This window comes from Eptatretus burgeri, chromosome 9, assembly GCF_056783735.1.
Source record: "Eptatretus burgeri isolate ZD-2024b chromosome 9, Ebu_testis_v1, whole genome shotgun sequence".
Classification (NCBI taxonomy): Eukaryota; Metazoa; Chordata; class Myxini; order Myxiniformes; family Myxinidae; genus Eptatretus; species Eptatretus burgeri.
The window spans coordinates 14,525,001-14,537,993 of record NC_140969.1 but is presented as its reverse complement, the minus strand read 5'-3'; the positions used below and the strand labels follow the sequence as shown (position 1 = coordinate 14,537,993).

The 12,993-nt window shown below is 45.0% G+C and overlaps 2 non-coding genes across 2 annotated transcripts; both read right to left on the bottom strand.

The window, feature by feature from the left end:
* Positions 1 to 109: 109 nt before the first annotated feature.
* Positions 110 to 181, bottom strand: TRNAW-CCA (transfer RNA tryptophan (anticodon CCA)). The gene has a single exon. It is a non-coding gene; the product is annotated as a tRNA-Trp (tRNA).
* Positions 182 to 5,072: 4,891 nt separating this feature from the next.
* Positions 5,073 to 5,144, bottom strand: TRNAW-CCA (transfer RNA tryptophan (anticodon CCA)). Its single transcript has one exon. It is a non-coding gene; the product is annotated as a tRNA-Trp (tRNA).
* Between the last annotated feature and the right edge of the window lie 7,849 nt (positions 5,145 to 12,993).

Here is a 12,993-nt window from a genome sequence, read left to right as displayed (position 1 = left end):
CTCCTTCACCTTCTGTGGTGGAAGTGATGATGAGATTTCAAAGATGACGGTGTCTCTCTTTTCCCCCGAAGGAGCCAAAACCCAAACGACCCGTTGGTTTAAAAAGAAATGATCTCGACGTGATTTGAACACACAACCTTCTGATCTGGAGTCAGACGCGCTACCATTGTGCCACGAGATCTTATCTGCAAGTGAACCCAATAATAAATTCTCCATACTTCAGTCAAGTTTCTTGGGTTCAACAGACGAATGAGGACAGTGATGATACCTGCTGTTCGGACCCCCCTTTGTGAGGTCCCAATTTTCGTGGTGTGGTGATGTTTTGTAATTTGCACGAGTTGGTGTGTTTTGATTGTTTGAGTGTGTTGGAGTTTGAATATTTTGGAGTGGGAGTGTTTTGGAGTCTTTGGGATGACTCAGCCGATGTTCAAACCGCTGATCTCCCAGACTCAGAGTGGACACTCCAACCGTTACAGCATCGAGTCTGGTTTAAAATAAATAAATAATTGATGCCAACTCATTCCACCATGACAGTGAGAGAACACGAAAGCTCGCTTGATGGAGAGGCAAGAGAGAAGGATTTCACACACAATGATACTGCGAAGGTCATCACTGTAAATCTACTATCATTAGATGAGGTGTGTGTGTGTGTGTGTGTGTGTGTGTGTGTGTGTGTGTGTGTGTGTGTGTGTGTGTGTGTGTGTGTGTGTGTGTGTGTGTGTGTGTGTGTGTGTGTGTGTGTGTGTGTGTGTGTGTGTGGTCGACTATTTGTCTCTTAATTATGTACATCTATTCATTAATTACGCACTTTTGGAATGTCCCTTTTGACCCTTTGAACTGTTGAGACCACTTCCAACTTTGAAAACCTTTTAAGACCCCCAAGACCATTAAGACCCCTTAAGACCCTGAAGTCCTGGAAGACCCAAAAATCTCAACAGTCCCTGAGGACCCAAAAGTCCAAAAAAATCCCTGAGCACACAAACGTCCCAAAAGTTTCCAGGACCCAAAACATCCAAAGACCTCGAAGATACTGTGCATTCCTGTAGACCGTTCAATTTTTTTTTGAATGCATAACAAATAATGCGTGAGAATTCCCATGTTTTCAACGCACGCCATGATAAGGTGTAGAAAGCAACTCAATACGGACTTTTCTGCTCTCTCACGGCATTCCAATTGCAAAAGAAACTTGAAGGGCACTCGGCAGAGTGCATGCCTCCGCCACGTAATGCCTGATCCATGAGAACATATTGGGCCCAATACATATTTGAAATATCTTGTGATAGAGAGACATGACAGAAGTGAATCGACATCATGATTCTTTCCGAATTTATTTCTTGAACATTTGAAGAACATTTGATCCATATCAATACATACGCTGGTGTTTCGTGGAATTGCCATTTGCAGATTTCAACGCTTTTACTCTTTCAAGCAAAGAACCAACGAGTTCCGAAATTTTCTCTTCTGGGATTTCCACCCAGGCCTCATGCAAAAGGTTTTGCTATTTTGCCAATGATGTTGGTTTCCTGGACATTTTCTGCACAGCTCGATCGAATTTAGCCCAGAGGTGTTCAATGAGATTCACGTCAGTAGACTGACTGGGCCATGGAAGTCACTTGATCCCATTTCTGTCCTGCCATTCTTTTGTCTTTTTTGCAGTGTGGCAAGGAGCTCCATCTTCCATCGACAGTGTTGTTTTTGACGATCTGACCAGTGGAAAAGACAGGGAGAAGTCCTTCCTCAAGGATAGAAGTGTGTTTCGTGGAGTTGCTGTTGCACACCCACTCCACAAGCTCTGACCGACCAGGACTCCAGATTGCTCCACACGTCATCACTGAAAAACCACTGTGTTTGACAGTTGGCTGCAATCGGTTCAGAGAGAACTCTTGACAAGGAAGTCTCCAGATCCACACATGTCCACTGTCAGAAAACTGAGCAAATTGGGACTCATCTGAAAAAAAATGACAATTTTCCAAAACTCCAAGGGTCTGTTGGCCACATCATCAGCCCACTTCTTTCTCCTTTGAATGTTGACTGGTCAAAGAGGAAATTTTCTCTGAGCTGCTCTCCCATAGTAGTCCAATTGATGAAGTTACCGCACGACATTTCTTGAGCTAACTTGGAACTCCTCTGCAACATCTGCTGTCTTGCAATGGGGTTTTCTCAATGGATCACTTGACAGCTCCAAGACACCTTTCTGAGTGCCCAGATCGACCAGAATGGGAAGCTGTGGATTCCTTGCCTTCGCTGGTGAATTGCACAATCACCTGATGATCTGACTCTCGCTGACTCCACCTTCCGATTGTCCAGCAATTCATCCTCTGAAAATCGTAAAGGTCTTGTGCTCTCTGGGTTTGAGGCATAGTTAATTTTCGCACATGACGCAGGATCTCGTTTCTGCAAATAAATCGTTGAATATCAGTCCAAATCACTCAGTAAAACTTGCTTTATACTGATTAAACCAGAGGGGGAGCACTCGGGAGAGTGCAAAACCTCTGCCGCCAATACTGCTCGGTCACTCAAGTAAACCTTATATCTTCTTCATTAAATATGATGTCAACAGTGCTGACAGAGTTATCGTTCTTTTCTCCAAATTTTTTTTTTTGGGGGGGGGGGAGGGTTGGAAATCACTTAAAACATGTAGAAATGCAAAAAAATCCCTTTTTTTTGGGGGGGGGGGGTAATTTTTGGGGGGTTGGAAATCATTTAAAACATGTAGAAATGCAAAAAAATTCTCGATTTTTTTGGCGGGGGGGTAACAATTTTTTTGGGGAGGTTGGAAATCACTCAAAATATGTAGAAATGAAAAAAAAAATTCTCAAACAATTTTTTTGCGGGGGGGGAGGGGTTGGAAATCACTTAAAATATGAAGAAATGCAAAAAAAAAATTCTTGAACAATTTTTGGGTGGGGGGGCGAAACAATTTTTTGGGGGTGGTTGGAAATCACCAAAAACATACAGAAATGCAAAAAAAAAAAAAAATTCTCTAACAATTTTTTTTTGGGGGTGGGGGGACCAAGTCCAAAATTTAATGGCATGATCCTTGGACCATACCTTACCCCCCCCCCACCAAGTTTCGTCGAAATCCGTCGAGGAGTTTTTCCGTAATACTGTTCACAAACATACAAAAAATAAACCAGTGTCACCCGCAGGTTGACCCGTATCTTGCCAAAAGGTGACGACGTGTGACTTCTTAAAGGTCACACTGAGGTGAACAGAGCTGCTATCCACCAGGAGCGACTCCTTAAGGAATATCTGCTTACGAGAGATTCCGATGAGAATCGTTCTACAGAGTAACCATGAAAAATATGCTTTTTCCTCATAATGTCACCAAATGACGTCATAATGTCTCAAGCTTGACATATCTAGAAAGCACTCATCGAGGTGTTCAATTTGAGGTCCTACACGATATGGTTCCTAAAACTTGAAAAGTTAACCTTGGGGTCAAATATGTTTGACCTCAGGCGCTAACCATGAAGGTCAAGGCCAATCGCCACCAAAAATGAATCAACTGAGCGCCAGACGATGAACTATATTCCCATGAAGTTTGAAGACGATCCGATCAAAATTACTCAAAAAATAAGAGTTTCGTCGATTCCCCTGATTTGCGACAAAGTGACCTTGACCTTTGACCTTGACCTTCAAAATTTTGTGCACTGAAAGGGACCTCTATAGGCCTCTGATATGCGAAGTTACAAAAATTTCCAATGATAACTGTGCTCTGCAGAATTTTTTATACGTGATTACAGACAAACAAACAAACAAACAACAACAAAAAAAAACATACAAGCTGACGAACAAAACTTGCAAAAACTTCGTTTTCGCAAGATAACAAACAAGCAGTCATCGACTGGTACTTACAAAATCGTCAACTTGACCTCTGACCTTATCTAATAAAAGCTGTCTCTTGAGAAGGTAGCGACGCAAACCAGAAGTTTCTACGATGATTCTGCACCAAACCATCAAAAATCGAATGTTTTGGATGTTTGACCTCACTGTGACCTTGACCTTTGACCGATTTTGACCAAAATCTAATCAGCGCTAGCCACCACCCTCCTGAATCACGTGGTATAATTTGACATTGGTAGCTTCTTCCTTTCTCGAGCTATCATTTTTTGGATGTTTGACCTAACTTTGACCTTGATCTTTGACCGATTTTGACCAAAATCCAACGAGCACGAGCCATTACCCTCCTGAATCACGTGGTGTAATTTGACATTGGTAGCTTCTTCCGTTCTCGAGTTATCTGTACCAAACCATCAAAAATCTAATATTAGACCTCACTTTGACCTTTGACCGATTTCGACCAAAATCGAACCAGCACGAGCCATCACCCTCCTGAATCACGTGGTGTAATTTGACATTGGTCGCTTCTTGCATTCTCGAGTTATCGTGCCTACAAACAAACAAACAAACAAACAGAAACGGAAGTCATCAATATACTGACGAAATCTTTCGATTTCGGAAGTAACAAACAGAAAGGGGTGAAAACAGTAACCTCCGTCATCTTCGAAGATGGCGGAGGTTAATGAATAGATTTAAGGTGTCTATTTACTTTTGTCATGTATCTGTGCAGGACTTTATTGTTTTTGACCCTATCCCTCAATCGTGAAGGATCATTTTAACAATGAAATAATTATCGTATCCAGATTCGGATTCGGATATTCATCAAAATCGAATAATTTCTTCCTTGCGACACACGAACCTGTCCACCAAGTTTCGTCCGAATTCGTCCACAACTTTCTGAGATATTGTGGTGTATATCATTTGTACCCCAATCTCTCGATGGTGAAGAATTACTGAAAAAAATATCACATTCTGGTTCTGGATCTTCACCGAAATCGGACCAGTTAGTCCTTGTCATGTTCCGAACCTGTCCACAAAGTTTCATCCGAATCCTTCCCAAACTTTTTGAGATATCCTTCACACAAACAGACAAACACACACAACGGGGTGAAAACACAACCTCCTTCACCTTCTGTGGTGGAAGTGATGATGAGATTTCAAAGATGACGGTGTCTCTCTTTTCCCCCGAAGGAGCCAAAACCCAAACGACCCGTTGGTTTAAAAAGAAATGATCTCGACGTGATTTGAACACGCAACCTTCTGATCTGGAGTCAGACGCACTACCATTGTGCCACAAGATCTCATCTACAAGTGAACCCAATAATAAATTCTCCATACTTCAGTCAAGTTTCTTGGGTTCATCAGACGAATGAGGACAGTGATGATACCTGCTGTTCGGACCCCCCTTTGTGAGGTCCCAAATTTCGTGGTGTGGTGATGTTTTGTAATTTGCACGAGTTGGTGTGTTTTCATTGTTTGAGTGTGTTGGAGTTTGAATATTTTGGAGTGGGAGTGTTTTGGAGTCTTTGGGATGACTCAGCCGATGTTCAAACCGTTGATCTCCCAGACTCAGAGTGGACACTCCAACCGTTACAGCATCGAGTCTGGTTTAAAATAAAAATAAATAATTGATGCCAACTCATTCCACCATGACAGTGAGAGAACACGAAAGCTCGCTTGATGGAGAGGCAAGAGAGAAGGATTTCACACACAATGATACTGTGAAGGTCATCACTGTAAATCTACGATCATTAGATGAGGTGTGTGTGTGTGTGTGTGTGTGTGTGTGTGTGTGTGTGTGTGTGTGTGTGTGTGTGTGTGTGTGTGTGTGTGTGTGTGTGTGTGTGTGTGTGTGTGTGTGTGTGGTCGACTATTTGTCTCTTAATTATGTACATCTATTCATTAATTACGCACTTTTGGAATGTCCCTTTTGACCCTTTGTACTGTTGAGACCACTTCCAACTTTGAAAACCTTTTAAGACCCCCAAGACCATTAAGACCCCTTAAGACTCTGAAGTCCTGGAAGACCCAAAAATCTCAACAGTCCCTGAGGACCCAAAAGTCCAAAAAAATCCCTGAGCACAAAAACGTCCCAAAAGTTTCCAGGACCCTAAACACCCAAAGACCTCGAAGATACTGTACATTCCTGTAGACCGTTCAATTTTTTTTTGAATGCATAACAAATAATGCGTGAGAATTCCCATGTTTTAAACGCACGCCATGATAAGGTGGAGAAAGCAACTCAATACGGACTTCTCTGCTCTCTCACGGCATTCTAATTACAAAAGAAACTGGAAGGGCACTCGGCAGAGTGCATGCCTCCGCCACGTAATGCCTGATCCATGAGAACATATTGGGCCCAATACATATTTGAAATATCTTGCGATAGAGAGACATGACAGAAGTGAATCGACATCATGATTTTTTCCGAATTTATTTCTTGAACATTTGAAGAACATTTGATCCATATCAATACATACACTGGTGTTTAGTGGAATTGCCATTTGCAGATTTCAACACATTTACTCTTTCAAGCAAAGAACTAACGAGTTCCGAAATTTTCTCTTCTGGGATTTCCACCCAGGCCTCATGCAAAAGGTTTTGCAATTCTGCCAATGATGTTGGTTTCAGGACATTTTCTGCACAGCTCGATCCAATTTAGCCCAGAGGTGTTCAATGGGATTCACGTGAGGAGACTGAGTGGGCCATGGAAGTCACTTGATCCCATTTCTGTCCTGCCATTCTTTGGTCTTTTTTGCAGTGTGGCAAGGAGCTCCATCTTCCATGAACAGTGTTGTTTTGACTATCTGACCAGTGGAGAAGGCAGGGAGAAGTCCTTCCTCAAGGATAGAGTGTGTTTCGTGGAGTTGATATTGCCTGCCCACTCCACAAGCTCTGACCGACCAGGACTCCAGATTTCTCCACACGCCATCACTGAAAAACCACTGTGTTTGACAGTTGGCTGCAATCGTTTCAAAGAGAACTCTTGACTGGGAAGTCTCCAGGTCCACACGTGTCCACTGTCAGAAAACTGAGCAAATTGGGACTCATCTGAAAAAAATGACAGTTTTCCAAAACTCCAAAGGTCTGTTGGCCACATCATCAGCCCACTTCGTTCTTTGAATGTTGACTGGTCGAAGAAGACATTTTCTCTGAGCTGCTCTCCCATAGTCGTCCATTTGATGAAGTTACTGCACGACAGTTCTTGAGCTAACTTGGAACTCCTCTGCAACATCTGCTGTCTTGAAAAGGGGAGTTTTCTCTATGGATCCCTTGACAGCTCCAAGATTCCTTTCTGAGTGCCCAGATCGACCAGAATGGGAAGCTGTGGATTCCTTGCCTTCGCTGGTGAATTGCACAATCACCTGATGATCTGACTCTGGCTGACTCCACCTTCCGATTGTCCAGCAATTCATCCTCTGAAAATCGTAAAGGTCTTGTGCTCCCTCGGTTTGAGGCATAGTTAATTTTCGCACATCACGCAGGATCTCGTTTCTGCAAATAAATCGTTAAATATCAGTCCAAATCACTCAGTAAAACTTGCTTTATACTGATTAAACCAGAGGGGGAGCACTCGGGAGAGTGCAAAACCTCCGCCGCCAATACTGCTCGGTCACTCAAGTAAACCTTATATCTTCTTCATTAAATATGATGTCAACAGTGCTGACAGAGTTGTCGTTCTTTTCTCCCCAAAATTTTTTTTTTTGGGGGGGAGGGTTGGAAATCACTTAAAACATGTAGAAATGCAAAAAAAAAAATTTTGGGGGGGGTTGGAAATCACTTAAAACATGCAGAAATGCAAAAACAATTCTCTATTTTTTTGGGAGGGGGGGAGTGGGTTGGAAATCACTTAAAATCTGCAGAAATGCAAAAAAATTCTCTATTTTTGAGGGGGGGAGTGGGTTGGAAATCACTTAGAACATGTAGAAATGCAAAAAAAAAAATCCCTTTTTTTGGGATTGTGTAATTTTTTTTTGGGTGGGGCCCGGGTTGGAAATCATTTAAAACATGTGGAAATGCAAAAAAAATTCTCTATTTTTTTGGGGGGGTAACAATTTTTGGGGGCGGTTGGAAATCACTCAAAACATGTAGAAATGAAAAAAAAAATTATTTTTCTCTAACAATTTTTTGGGGGGGTTGGAAATCACTGAAAACAAGCAGAAATGCAAAAAAAAATTTATTCAACAATTTTTTGGGGGGGGGGGGCGTAACAATTTTTTGGGGGGTGGTTGGAAATCACCAAAAACATACAGAAATGCAAAAAAAAAATTTCTCTAACAATTTTTTTTTGGGGGGCGGGGGGACCAAGTCCAAAATTTAATGGCATGATCCTTGGACCATACCTAACCCCCCCCCACCAAGTTTCGTCGAAATCCGTCGAGGAGTTTTTCCGTAATACTGTTCACAAACATACAAAAATAAACCAGTGTCACCCGCAGGTTGACCCGTATCTTGCCAAAAGGTGACGACGTGTGACTTCTTAAAGGTCACACTGAGGGGAACAGAGCTGCTATCCACCAGGAGCGACTGCTTGAGGAATATCTGCTTACGAGAGATTCCGATGAGAATCGTTCTCCAGAGTAACCATGAAAAATATGGTTTTGCCTCATAATGTCACCAAATGACGTCATAATGTCTCAAGCTTGACATATCTAGAAAGCACTCATCGAGTGCTCCTTGAGTGCCCCTCAAAGGGCGGAGGAGCTCCTTGTGAGCCAACGGCCATCCATATCTAGTGCCCAACTGTGTCTGCGGACGTCCTCCTGCAGTTGGGTCACTTCTTATTAGGAGGTTGGTGGCAGGATTTGCACTCCGGCCACCGTAAAACCCTTCATTCCGCAAAACGCAAAAACGCAAAAAAAATCTGAAAACCCACTCCGTGGGAGTACCTCCTGTGCAGCTTCCCTTCGCAGGGCAGCTCACCGGATGACGGGATTGGGGCAAAGCCTTCGGGACCCCCAATCTTTGATAGGAGGGAAACCACGGGGTAACATCCCTGGGGCAGATTGCGGGAGAGTGTGTCGGAGTGGTGCTGAGGTGTCGTCCACCAGACGGCGGTCTCCTTGGGTTAACCTGAGGCGGTCCCTTCGGGTGGGTGCCTGGAATGTCCTATCCCTAAGAGAGGATGATCACCTGTCTCTGTTATCATCTGAGCTCAAGCGTTTGGACATCAGGATTGCAGCTCTCTCTGACGTTCGGAGACCGGATTGCGGTGAGATAATGGTGGTTGTTTACACCTACTATTGGTCTGGTCGCTCTGATGGTTACCATACCCAAGGAGTTGCTGTAGCTGTGTCCAATAAGCTGACCCCAATGATAATTGAGGTAACACCGGTCAACGAGCGTATTATGAGATTAAGGATTCGTCACTCCTTAGGTGTCATTTCCCTGGTCTCTGTTTATGCTCCGACTGAGGCGAGTGATCTCACCGTAAAGGATGCATTCTACGCCACACTCGAGTCTGTGGTTGATCAGTGCCCCAGACGAGATACACTTCTAGTCTTGGGGGATTTCAATGCATCGACTGGAACTGATAGGGACGGTTATGAGGTGTGTGTTGGTCCCCATGGGTCAGGAACTATGAACCAGAATAGCACTAAGTTCCTTGGCTTTGCAAGAAGTCATGGACTTAGGGTGGCTGGTTCATGGTTTCAGCGCCCACAAGCTCATCGCTGGACTTGGTATTCCAACGCTGGCGGTGTGCCAAAGGAGATTGACCATGTCCTCATTGACGATCGTTGGAGGATGATCCAGAACTGCAGGGTCTACCGGAGTGCTCAGTTCCTCAATACTGACCACAGGCTTGTTGTAGCAACTCTAAAGCTGCACCTTAAATCCTGGAGAATGGTACCATCCCAGCCGAGGCTGGATGTTGCCAAGCTCAGGGATGAGAGAGTAGCTGAGGAGATTGCGAACAGGCTGAGTGGACACTTGGGGGGTCTGGGTGCTTTGGGGGGTCCTGAAGAGTTGTGGAGCGCCTTCAAGACCACCGTCCTTGATGTTGCCGGTGGATGCCTTGGAGCTCACCGTAGGGCAAAGAAGAATTTTGTCTCTCAAGGGACACTGGATACCATTGACCAGAGTCGCAGGGCCAGGCTGAATGGCAGAGCAGAGCTGTTCAGGGAGCTGAGGCGTAAAACTGCACGTGCACTGAGGGTGGACAAGGAGGCCTATGTGCGAGGAATCTGTGAGGGGGTAGAGCACCACCTGTGGACAGGTGATTCTTGTCCCGCTTACAGGGGAATTCGCGCATTACGTTCATCCAAGCCCATCCCTCGGAGCACTACAGTGGAGCAGAGAGTGGTAGGCTCTTGACAGAGGAGTCTGAAGTGAAGGCCCGCTGGGCCGGTTACTTTGAGCGGTTGCACCAGGCTGATCCCCCAACTGTCGAGTTGGACGTCAAGGGTGTTACAATCCCTGTTGCTGACCCTCGAATCAACTGTGGTCCACCTACACTTGTGGAAACACGGGCTGCGGTGAACTAGTTGAAACGGGGCAAAGCTCCAGGGATCTGTGGCATCCATGCCGAACTTCTCAAGGCTGGTGGAAATGCTGCACTTGTGTCGTTGCATGCAGTTTTGTGCTCTGCCTGGAACACAGGCATCATCCCAACTGACTGGAAGAGGGGCCTTGTTGTCCCTCTCTGGAAAGGGAAGGGTGATCGCAAAGACTGCAACAACTACCGAGGGGTGACGCTGCTCTCAGTGCCGGGCAAGGTCTTTGCTCGGATAATTCTCGATAGGGTTCGCCACCATCTGCTTGAGCACCAGCGTCCAGAGCAGTCAGGCTTTACACCAAAGAGGTCAACGATTGACCGTATCCTTGCACTTTGTGTCCTCACCGAACGCAGACGAGAATTTCGGCAGGGGCTGCTTGCAGCTTATGTTGATCTCTGTAAAGCGTTCGATTCAATGAATCGGGATGTCCTCTGGAGGATTCTTGGTCTTCGTGGGGTGCCACCAAAACTGATCGATCTGATGTCTGAACTCTACTCTGGTACTGAGAGTGCTGTGAAGTGTGGTGGTACCATCTCTGACTTATTTCCAGTTGTTACTGGAGTTCGTCAGGGATGTGTACTTGCCCCCACACTTTTCAGCACTTGTATGGACTGGATTCTAGGGAGGATGTCGGAGAGATCAAGCTGCGGTGCATCGTTTGGGAATGTCAAGATCTCGGACCTTGACTTTGCAGATGATGCAGTCATCTTTGCGGAGACTTTAGACATCCTCTTGGGGGCCCTCGAGGTGCTGAATGAGGAGTCGGAGCCGTTGGGATTACGGGTTTCTTGGGTCAAAACTAAGATCCAGGCTTTCGGTGACATCTTGGATGCTGCTGTCCTGTCTGTGTCTGTTTGTGGTGAGGATGTTGAGGTCGTGGAGAGATTCACTGACCTTGGCAGTGATATTCATGTCTCTGCTGGCTGCGAGTCAGAGGTCAATAGACGTCTGGGTCGGGCCTGGGGAGTCATGGATTCACTGGATCATGGGGTGTGGCGCTGCCGGTACCTGTGCGGGAGGACGAAAGTCCGAGTCTTCAGGTCCTTGGTACTTCCAGTCTTGCTCTATGGGTGCGAGACTTGGACTCTGACCAAGGATCTGAGACGGAGACTTAATTCCTTTGGTACCAGGTCTCTTCGGAGAATCCTTGGCTATCGCTGGTCGGATTTTGTGTCCAACGAGCGGTTGCTGAGAGAGACTCAGATGAGATTTGTTACCTGCATAGTCCGTGAGCATCAGTTGCGGCTGTATGGACATGTGGCTCGTTTTCCTGACTCTGATCCTGCTCACCAGATTCTCTCAGTGAGGGAGTCTCATGAGTGGAGGAGGCCAGTGGGCCGACCACGTGCCTCATGGTTGCAACAGGTTGACCATCATCTCAAGGAGATGGGGATGGGCCTGGCATCTGCCTGGGGGATGGCCAGACGGAGGCCCTTGGAGTACCGGCGGAAAGTGGACGCAGCGATGTGATGTTCTGGCACATGCTCCCATACCTGACCTGACCTGACTCATCGAGGTGTTCAATTTGAGGTCCTACACGATATGGTTCCTAAAACTTGAAAAGTTGACCATGGGGTCAAATATGTTTGACCTCAGGCGCTAACCATGAAGGTCAAGGCCAATCGCCACCAAAATTTAATCAGCTGAGCGCCAGACCATGAACTATATTCCCATGAAGTTTGAAGAGTATCCGATCAAAATTACTCAAAAAAGAAGGGTTTCGTCGATTCCCCTGATTTGCGACAAAGTGACCTTGACCTTTGACCTTGACCTTCAAAATTTTATGCGCTGAAAGGGACCTCTATCGGCCTCTGATATGCGAAGTTACAAAAATTTCCAATGATAACTGTGCTCTGAAGAGTGATTTATATGTGATTACAGACCAAAAAAAAAGAAAACATAAGAAGGTCAAGGCCAATCGCAACCAAAAATTAATCAGCTGAGCGCCAGACCATGAACAATATTCCCATGAAGTTTGAAGACGATCCGATCAAAATTACTCAAAAAATAAGGGTTTCGTCGACTCCCCTGATTTGCGACAAAGTGACCTTGACGTTTGACCTTGACCTTCAAAATTTTGTGCGCTGAAAGGGACCTCTATAGGCCTCTGATATGCGAAGTTACAAAAATTTCCGATGATAACTGTGCTCTGAAGAATTTTTCATACGTGATTACAGACAAACAAACAAACAAAAAACATACAGGCTGACTCACAAATCTTGCTAAAACTTCGTTTTGGCAAGATAACAAACAAGCAGTCATCGACTGGTACTTACAAAATCGTCAACTTGACCTCTGACCTTGTCTAATAAAAGCTGTCTCTCGAGAAGGTCGCGACGCAAACCAGAAGTTTCTACGATGATTCTGCACCAAACCATCAAAAATCGAATGTTTTGGATGTTTGACCTCACTGTGACCTTGAACTTTGACCGATTTTGACCAAAATCTAATCAGCGCTAGCCACCACCCTCCTGAATCACGTGGTGTAATTTGACATTGGTAGCTTCTTCCTTTCTCGAGCTATCATTTTTTGGATGTTTGACCTCACTGTGACCTTGACCTTTGAACGATTTTGACCAAAATCTAAAGAGCATGAGCCATAACCCTCCTGAATCACGTGGTGTAATATGACATTGGTAGCTTCTTGCATTCT